The following is a 9417-nucleotide window of genomic DNA, read 5'->3' on the forward strand; positions in this document are numbered from 1 at the left end:
AATCATTTTGATAAGAACCATAAAACGCGCAAATTTTACAGAATTCCAAGTACTCGTACCCCTTTTAAGGCAAACAGGAGACGTCTATGGTTGCAAGCCATCCGAAGGATCAACTGGAACAAGCAGCAGATCAGCAATGCCAGAATTTGCAATGATCACTTCATATCAGGTAACTAACTTGGCCTTCACTAACAATAAGTATCCGCATGGCTAAGTTATAAAACCATAATCAATTATATTTTATCAAGCTTGTGGGAGCATGTTAACTATGTACTATATGCACATGTTCTCTTTGTTGACACTTGTGAAGCAAACTGTTGCTAATGTATGCTAACATGCTAAATGTTTGAGATGATGTATATTTTGTACAGGAGAAGCATCTGATGACATCAATAATCCTGACTTTGTCCCGTCTATCTCTTCTTATTCATCCCAGTCAGACAAAGAAGGCGATGCCAAATTGGAGCGGTAAATATTCTGATTTTCTTGTGTTGCTTCTCTGATAGAACTGTATGTTTCCACGTAGTGTGATCATTAGTAAAAATAAATAGGAAGGTGATGTTTTAATATATTTGAAATAACTCTGGTTAATGAAATAACATTACTGTACATCTTTGAATGAACCTCATGGAAACGTGAAAGTCAGATTTGAAATGATAAAGTAATCCTGTGCGTAAAAGTAGCTGCCTTCTTTGCAATTGATTACTCTCTTCTGTGCATTTCAGATATAAGAGAAAAAGACGAAGAGATGAAGCCTCCAGAAGATGTCCACACAATGATCAATCTACACCTATTTCCCCAGCAAATGATAGTGGAATGGGCCCTGATCAATCTACGCCCACTCCACCTGTGAATGACTGTGAAATGGCGCCAAATGCTGATCTTTGTAATGGTATGAACTCTGAACACTCTTCATAACCAAAACAGTACCATCATTAAGAAAAAAAAAAGTAAATCAAAACTATGTGCCTTTCTTTGTTTTTAATGTTAATATGATAATCGTTTTAGACTGGGACGGTTACTTAACATTTATCAGGCTGCCCTAATTGTTTAGCAAAGTCTGAATTATCTCCAGGAAGGTAATTATGAATTAGATTTGGGGGAAAAAAAATAGTGACATGTTTTCTTCTTATTAACTTTACAGAAGCTACAGTCCCAAAGGCCAACCATGAGGACCTCAAACAGAAATACCACCAACTGAATATCGAGTGTGACAACCTGTGTGCAGAAAACAACCATCTAAGAGCTGAGAATTATTAAATTAAATTTTTTATGAATTTTTATGGCATCTAACTTAACAGGTATGTAACATAGGCACTCAGTAACCAGTGAAAAGTAAAAGTACAGGCATCAAATTAAAATTTCACTGTTTTGAATACTTTCTACTTCACCACATTTACTTTGAATATTATTAATGTGGTAAGAAAGTCTTCATAAAATTTACCTAAGTGTAAGTTCTTAAAGTTTGTATTTTTTATCTGTGCTTTTACTTTACTTTCCACCACTCCCAATAAGAATGACAGTCAGTTATTCAGATATGTTTTTATTTCTGTTTTATATGTTGAACCTAAGTGCAAACTTTCAATAGTTAAACAGAAACTGGTCCGACAAATAAAGCTTGTTTAAGTGCATACTCCAGCTCTTTTCACTTACACTTAGCACAATACCATTGTTTCACCTTTTTTACCTTTGCACATTCATAGTGGAAATGCTTATTGCACTTTGCACAGGTAATGATCTTTCCAAATTCTGGTCTTTCACAGTGAGGGCAGACCATCGGTGCTTGTTGTTGCTGGTCCATGCTGCGTGTTAACAGCTCAGGCAGAATATTTTGTTTAAAGAACTGTTCAGCAATAGGGAGGGCTGTGGAAAGGAATGGATCATCTCTGGCAACATGAGTGATGATTAGATCTTGCTGTGTCCACATCACAAAGTTGCAGTACTGTACCTCACATACAAACGTGAAGTTGTACTTGATGGTAGTACTTGTGGTTCTTTTTGAGACAGAATGATTGGTCTAAGCAAAAATCTTTGGGCACTTGATCTCTACAGTTCCTCTACCGCAGCAACCACAGTTCACCACTCCATCTGGTGATGCTCCAAGATGTGGATGGTCTGGATGGACAACTAGACCACAGAGTTCAACATTAAAGTTGTGATGATGTGCTTTCATTGCCTCAGCATAACATTTTCTTGCAGTGCATTCATTGTTTCTTCCCCACTTTATTGCATTTACATGAGATACGTCTTTGTTGTCATATTTCATCATCTGTTTGAGTAAGTTGGCGTTAGCTGTTTCAGTTTTAACAGTACAAACACGATATAGGGTGGTGCTAGTAATTCGTCCTAATCTGTGTGTTTGCCAAGCCTGTGATTGGGCTTGTTTTTTAGTAATTGATTCAAGGTTTGCACACTTTACCTGTGTTATCTCCCTTCTAAGCCTGGAAAATATAGCCTCACTTTTTTCTAGTAATTCAGTTGACGAGAGGCCTCTCAGATTTGCATCATACAGAGCTGCAAGTGGCTCCAATGGGTCTTCATTCTCTTTGTCCGAATCTGATGCGGTGTCTGTGTCACTGCAGTCCAGGCTAGTGAGAACAGCAGCCTTGGGTTCCAGAAGTTTCAGCTTCTTCATGTCTTCATCTCTGAAATCACACAGAAGAGAAGGTACACCCCAGTGAAACCAAATGTTATGAGAGGAGTACTACCATATCAATAATACACTATTATTTTACAATTTTGATAATAGATATTTGATATTTTTAACAACTATTTGAAGCCCTTATGAAAGTTCTTACTCCTCGTGATGGCTGCACTAATTTATGGCTATGATAAACTTCATACCTTTGACATTGTTGTTGATCTCGTGGCGTTTTCTTCTCACAGGTAGCAGTAAGCCGGTATGCGTCCACTTAGGTCTTTTGACACAGATTTCACTCAGTCTGGCTGCCTTTACCTCTTTTCTGGAGGCCAGAAGCCATTGGTTGATCCCTGATGTACAAGCCACTTCAGTCTTTCCATATCTGACCCACAACTCAACCTTAAGCATTAGAGCTGCTGTGTGCCTACAGCATGACCCCAAACTGAGGAAAAAGAAACACAGGAAAAAATTTCACACAAATTGATTAGAACAATAATAAAGAGAGAAAGCATTATGCCACTTTGCACCACTGTAACAATGATCATAAAAATGTTTTCACTATTGAAAGAGACTGAGTAACAGAGGTCGGTTGAGTAGTAAAAATATTGACTTCAGTAAGAGTAGTGGTACTTTGAAATTATTTTACTGAAGTAGAAGTAAACAGTAGCAACCTAAAATATTATTCAAAGTATAAAAAGCCCTCAAAGGAATATTTACATTTCACATTTGTACTGCGAGTAATGAGCCTGTGATTGAGTATACATTTTTAATTTATAAATCAGTGGGGTTCATAGGAATGTTATGTTATGAGGAAAACAAAACATGGTATAAAATAAATAAGTAAAATATTTTATTGTGACAATAAATAACAAAAAAAAACTTATTTTGAAGATTGTGGTACTAAGAAAAACACAAACATGACCTGCCTAATCTGTAAAATTTAGCTTCAGCCACAACATATTTATTCACAGTAAAACATTTTTAAGTAAGAGTACAAAAACTTCAGTGTAATATTATTGACTAGATGTAAAAAGCACTGTATGGTAAAGCGACTGAGTATTTTCCTCAACAATTAACTCAAGTATATAACAATTTACTAGTAGCAACTACCCACCTCTGCTCTCAAAGTGATAAAAGTTAGCAGATAATGTCTGTATTGTTATCAGAGTATTCAGTATTACCTACCCAGCCATGCAGGTGCAGTTCGCGGTTAGAATGCTGTTCTTTTTGTTTACAATCACCCACACCTTGTACATCTGTCCTCTTTCCTTGTCTTTGACTTGGTAGCACCTCTGTTTTCAGAGCCACAAAGTTTTCTGGGTTGTAGTCATGTAATAAAATATCCTGCACATGGTTGTCCATTACATAGCTGTATGCATCCAGTGTTTGGTAGGATTTCAGGCTTTCCCAGGAATAGAGACTCGGAGTCTCAATCAGGTAAGACTGGATGTCTGGCCACTGACGTTTGGGCCATTTTTTTTGTTATTTATCCAGGCAGCAGCTTGCAAGGCATATGGGTCATTAAGGCGTATACCGCTTACTAATGTCAATTTAGTTGAATAACTTACTTTATCACTTGGCGATAAACTGTTGTAGTATGCCGACAACATCACTAGCTAAAATTAAAACCGCTAACGTGGCTGAAAACTGTGTTGACAGCCGACTTGACAATTTAAAGGGCCCGCCTTTCTGCAGCCGTGATGCGCGTGCATCCTCTCGTGTTTGTAAACAACAAATCCCTCTATTCTTTATGCTGCTTTGTGTGTGTACCAGGTTGAAAATGAAGAGATTGGAAAACAGTAGTTCTAAAAATAATTTATTTTAGATGATTGATTTTTACAGTGAAGTATAACTGTCACACAATCAGGACCGGACTTGAGCAGAGAACTACCACCAAGGCCAAGATGCAGTTTCTATGAATGATTTATTGCAGGGAGAGAAGATCTGGTGGACGGGGAGCCGGAGTCTTGTCAGGGGAGGATGAGGAGTGGTGCCGGGTGGGCGACGTTCCTACCGGGGATCGGTGGCGGCTGGTTCGGGGAGGGGAGACAGAGTGCGGCGCCGGGCGGTCTGAGGATCCCTGGTGGCAGGAGTAAGGCAGGGAATGAGGGTTGGGCTGTAGACAGGGCGGACTGGAGAACTCAGACGCTGAGAGATGATTTCGGGGAATGACTGGGTCCAGGAGGGAAACCGGGGAGAAGGAGATGGCAGGAGTCTGAGCAGCGGGTTGTGTATGTCGAGTCTATCGATCTGGCAGAGTGTTGCTGGAAGAGCCGGAGTTTTATGGTCGGTGTGTAATCAGGAGAATGCTTGTCAGCTGCTCAGACTCTGCCGGAGGTGACTGATTGCATGACCGGTTTCAGCTGCTTCTCGTCAGCTCTGCTGACAGGAGAGGGAGAAAAGGCATGGAGAGAGTGAGAGCACTTCAAATTGCAGTGTATGAGGGAAGGGTCCTGACAATAACAGAGGACGTCTTTGGGATAATGTAAATTATTCTGCACACATACATTTCTCTGTCGTTGAAACCAGCGTAAGTGCCAGTTGGAGAGGGGTACTTGTTTCTTATAGCCACAACAATGCAGCACTCTCCTATTCCCACGACCAAGACGCTCTCCTCTGAGTGCCCACTCCAGCACTACACAGTAAGCCACGAGTCTGCATTGGCTGGAGAAGAGGACATAATCAATTTTATATGTGAAAAGTATGACAAAATAACAGTAATTGCGCACACCGGAGACCTTTCGCAGTAAATAAAGTACACAAATGTAAATGGTCACATATAGGCTACTCACTCAATAGATAAATGGCCATTTTCTCCCTGTGGTCTTGGCCGCCTCTTCCAGTTGATTTTGGGAACATGGAAGAAGGTCTCCAGCACGGCCCTGTTGATCAAGGGGGGGAAATTCTCTGACGAAGTCAGACAGCGTGTACCATCCAGTGGGTAACCCCCACTCACAGCTTGCTGCAGCAAGTCTCATTCCCTGCAGCAAAGGCATTCCTCTTCTGTAGGCATAGGTACGCAGCACCCACAGAGACACCACCAGTTTCCCGAGGTTCGCAGCCTTGCTTCAGCTGGTTCCGTGCTCTCTGCTTGTTGACCAACTGTTTCTGTCCTTGCCCGTTCTTCAATATCTTGAAGTTCTTCGTCCGTGTATTCGGACTCAAATAAATACGGTCAGCCATCAAAATGAAATTCAGTTTCTTCCACGTCCTGCTCATCGGTCAAAAACTCAGCCATAACTTGAAAATAAATAAATAAATAAATAAATAAACTTAGGTAATCCAACACAAAATCACTCCACTCGTCTCTCTCCTCGTCTCCTGAGGCAAACAGCTGTTTCCCCCACCGGGCACGAGCTACCGCGCGATTTCGGAACGAGATTTTGGTACAGACCACAACAAATAGCGATCGCCAAGTAATGTGGAGGTTTTCGTTCACTTCTCATCTCTAGTATGTTGTGGGACACTCGTTGAGACGATCCGAGCCGGTCAGTGTGGGGAAAAAAAGCACATTAGGGCAGACTTTGACGCGGGGGGGCCTCTTGCCCCATACTTTTCGCTAGCTGAGCTGCGAAGCCCCCTGCCTGGCTGAATACTGGAGCTATGTCGAAAATTCATTTCTCCATCACTCACATGTATGAAATTACATATGAAAACTGATTAACACAGATTTAAATTTGGTTTGTTTCACACAATGATATGTAGATCGAATTACATAATTAACAGGTTGCCTGTAAGAGATAGATTTTATATAAAAATCCATTTTTCACAGTATACATTACCACCATTGAGTGAGTGAGTTTTCCTAAAGGGGAACTTGGTTTTTTTTTTCAACCTGGGGTCTAAGATATTATTCCAAGAATCTAAACAATTTTACAAATTGTCTTCTTAATTTATCTTCATATATTATACTGGTAGTTTTATGTCATTTCTTTTCAGGTTTTTCTTTCAGATATGTGTATCCTTACTGCTTTAAAAAACCTGTTCTCCTTTTGTGGTAAATCATTCATTCAATCATTCAATAAAGTAATCTGTCTGTATGAATGTATGTATTGCATTACAACATCTGCATAAAACCTTTTCAAATGTTTTTATTGTATTTCTGTACAATATGAACTATTGACATAATAACAAGACCAATGACAACAAGAACAATTACAATAACAGGCAGCATGGTGGTGCAGCAGGTAGTGGACATGTCTCACAACAAGAAGGTACCCAGTTTGGTCTGGCATGTTCTTCCCGTGCATGCATGGGTTCTCTTTGGGCACTCCGGATTCCTCCCACAGACCAAAAATTAGGTTAATTGGTGACTCTAAGTTGTCCTTAAGTATGAGTGTGAGTATGAATGGCTGTCTGTTTCTCTATGTTGCCCTGCAATCAGCTAGCTGGTTCAGGGTGTACCGTGCCTCTCGCCCAGAGATGGCTGGGATGGGCTCCAGCCCCACCGTGTGTGTGTGTGTGTGTGTGTGTTCTTGTACTTGCTACATGGTGAGTACCATTTTCTGCATTTAACTATCAAAATGAGGACATTTTTACAAAGTGAGGACATTTTGGCCGGTCCTCACTTTGAAACAGCCATGTTTGAGGGTGAACACTTGCTTTTAGAGAACAGGTATGAATTGAGGTTTGGTTAGGGTTAGGGTAAGGATTAAGTTTAGGCAATCAGTTGTGATGGTTAAGGTTAGGGTAAGGCTCTAGGAAATGCATTACGCCTATGGATGTCCTCACTAAGATAGAAGTACAAACATGTGTATGTGTGTGTGTGTGTGTGTGTGTGTGTGCATTAGCAGGGGTGTGTTCATTGGTGTGCATGAGTGAAGGCACGTATGTGTTTTAACTCTTGGTGTTCTTCTTAGCCACCCACTGTAGAGGCCGCGTCTTCCCACTGCAAAATACATAAAAAAGGTTCAATGACAACATGATGATAGAAGACAATGAGCTACAGTGGGCACCAGTTTGTACCCCATACTCATGTTTACTGTAAGTTACCTTTGGTAAAAGTTTGACTTAGGTATTTATATGTACTCTCTGTGTATGCTAGCAGTTTAAAATTGGTTAATATAAATAAACAACATAAAAGCATTTGAAAATAAAAACCTTAAAACCACCATTTCATGAGTACTAAAACTTTGACAATTTATTTGTAAATAAAAAAGAAATTATACATGCCACATTGAGAAGGGTTCCCACTCAACCAACTCCATTTGGTTCCCCTAAAAAATATGTGAAGAATGTTTAGTACCATAAGCAATTACACTGTCAGAGGACTTTAAAACTGTGGTGCAATGAAATCCACTAAATACACCCAGTCTATATTTACATTAAAATTCAACTTCAAATAATGACAAAAGACAACCTTTTTCATTTTGGTCTTTACTACTTGCTTCACCGGGTAAAACTGGTCCTTTCCCTCGACCAAATTGCTGCATTCTGAAAGAGCAAAAAGTGTACACTTACAGTTTTTGCTAAACACTGCACAACAAAGAGAGTTTAATGCACATTTTTTTGCAAGCAAGTTATTGTAATGTTCTCCTCTTTGGCCTTCCAAATTATAAAATAAACTGCAGTTGACTGAAAGTGCAGAACTATGGGTGCCAACAAATACTAGAAGAATAAAAAGGCACACTTTACACACCTGTGACTTCTCTTATTGATTTTACAATTATTACATTAGTTTTTAAGGCACTGCACAACCTTGCACCGGATGGCCTCTCAGAGATGCATTTAGTTTACAAACCAGGACAGCGGCCCCTCAAGCTTCTCTCTTTTAGCTTAACAGATCAGATCAAAATTGTTGGTGGTACTTCATTTCACTGTGATGCTCTGAAACAGTGTACACGCATGCATACTTTTCAACAAAAACTAAAAATCAATGAATCAGTCAAGATTTTGACTGCACTCAGAGAGTGCAGACCTCCGCCAACGATAGAGAGGAAAACGGGAAAGATACTGGTCAACTCGTGCGTACGTATGCAAACTTGTGTGTATTGAGTGAATGTAAAATCAGTGTTTTATTATTTATTTATGGTGATCAAACATGGATTTATAAACCACTGGCAGTTGCTGAATTGTCGTCCCTAACCCTAACCCTTGCATACGCACAAGTTTGAATACGCACGAGTTGACCAGGTACCAACAGGAAACCCATGCAGTAAAGGATCATGAGCTGGAATTGAAGGTCTGAGCCTTGATTTAACAGCTTCTCTCTCACATGAGGTGAGTTAGTGGCAAATACGATCCTATCACGCACCATCTCTTCACAAGTAGCTTTAGCTCAGTAACGAAATGCTCAAAAGACTCCCCGTCACCTTGCAGTCTGTCATTGAACTCGTACCTTGCAAAAATCGTGTTAGTTTTAGGCATGAGGTACTCTTCAAAGCGTCCGTAATAAGTGTCTAGCTTATTAGCTTCATCTGTGGTCAATGTCCAAGTGTTAAAAATATCACGGCCTCTTTCTCCTACCCACAAAAGCAAGTAGCTGCATTGGGTCGCTTCCTCCTTTCCCTTTAGCGGTTCAGAAAACATGAGCTTTACGTGCTGCATGAATGTCCATGCATTGGGAAGGTTTGCCGAATCCCAATCCATCTGGGGTGTAGACACTCCTGATGGATCCATCATTAACTCCTTTCTTTAGAAGCGTACGGTCTGATGAGTCTCTGACACCATGTAATGTTGTGGTTTGCATGAAATAAGACGGGTTATTGAAGATTCTATCGGAGCTTTATTTGCTGCTCTGCCGCTCACATTGACCTTCATTATAACTGAGGTAAACA

The 9417-nt window shown here is 40.2% G+C and overlaps 1 long non-coding RNA gene across 1 annotated transcript; it reads right to left on the reverse strand.

Moving 5' to 3' along the window:
• Positions 1 to 4436: 4436 nt before the first annotated feature.
• On the reverse strand, positions 4437 to 5958 carry LOC110972424 (uncharacterized). The gene is made up of 3 exons (XR_002597321.2): positions 5434 to 5958; positions 5149 to 5305; positions 4437 to 5020 (listed from the first exon to the last, which is right to left on the reverse strand). It is a non-coding gene; the product is annotated as an uncharacterized LOC110972424 (long non-coding RNA).
• Positions 5959 to 9417: the final 3459 nt, after the last annotated feature.

This window comes from Acanthochromis polyacanthus, chromosome 1, assembly GCF_021347895.1.
Source record: "Acanthochromis polyacanthus isolate Apoly-LR-REF ecotype Palm Island chromosome 1, KAUST_Apoly_ChrSc, whole genome shotgun sequence".
In the NCBI taxonomy this organism is placed as follows: domain Eukaryota; kingdom Metazoa; phylum Chordata; class Actinopteri; family Pomacentridae; genus Acanthochromis; species Acanthochromis polyacanthus.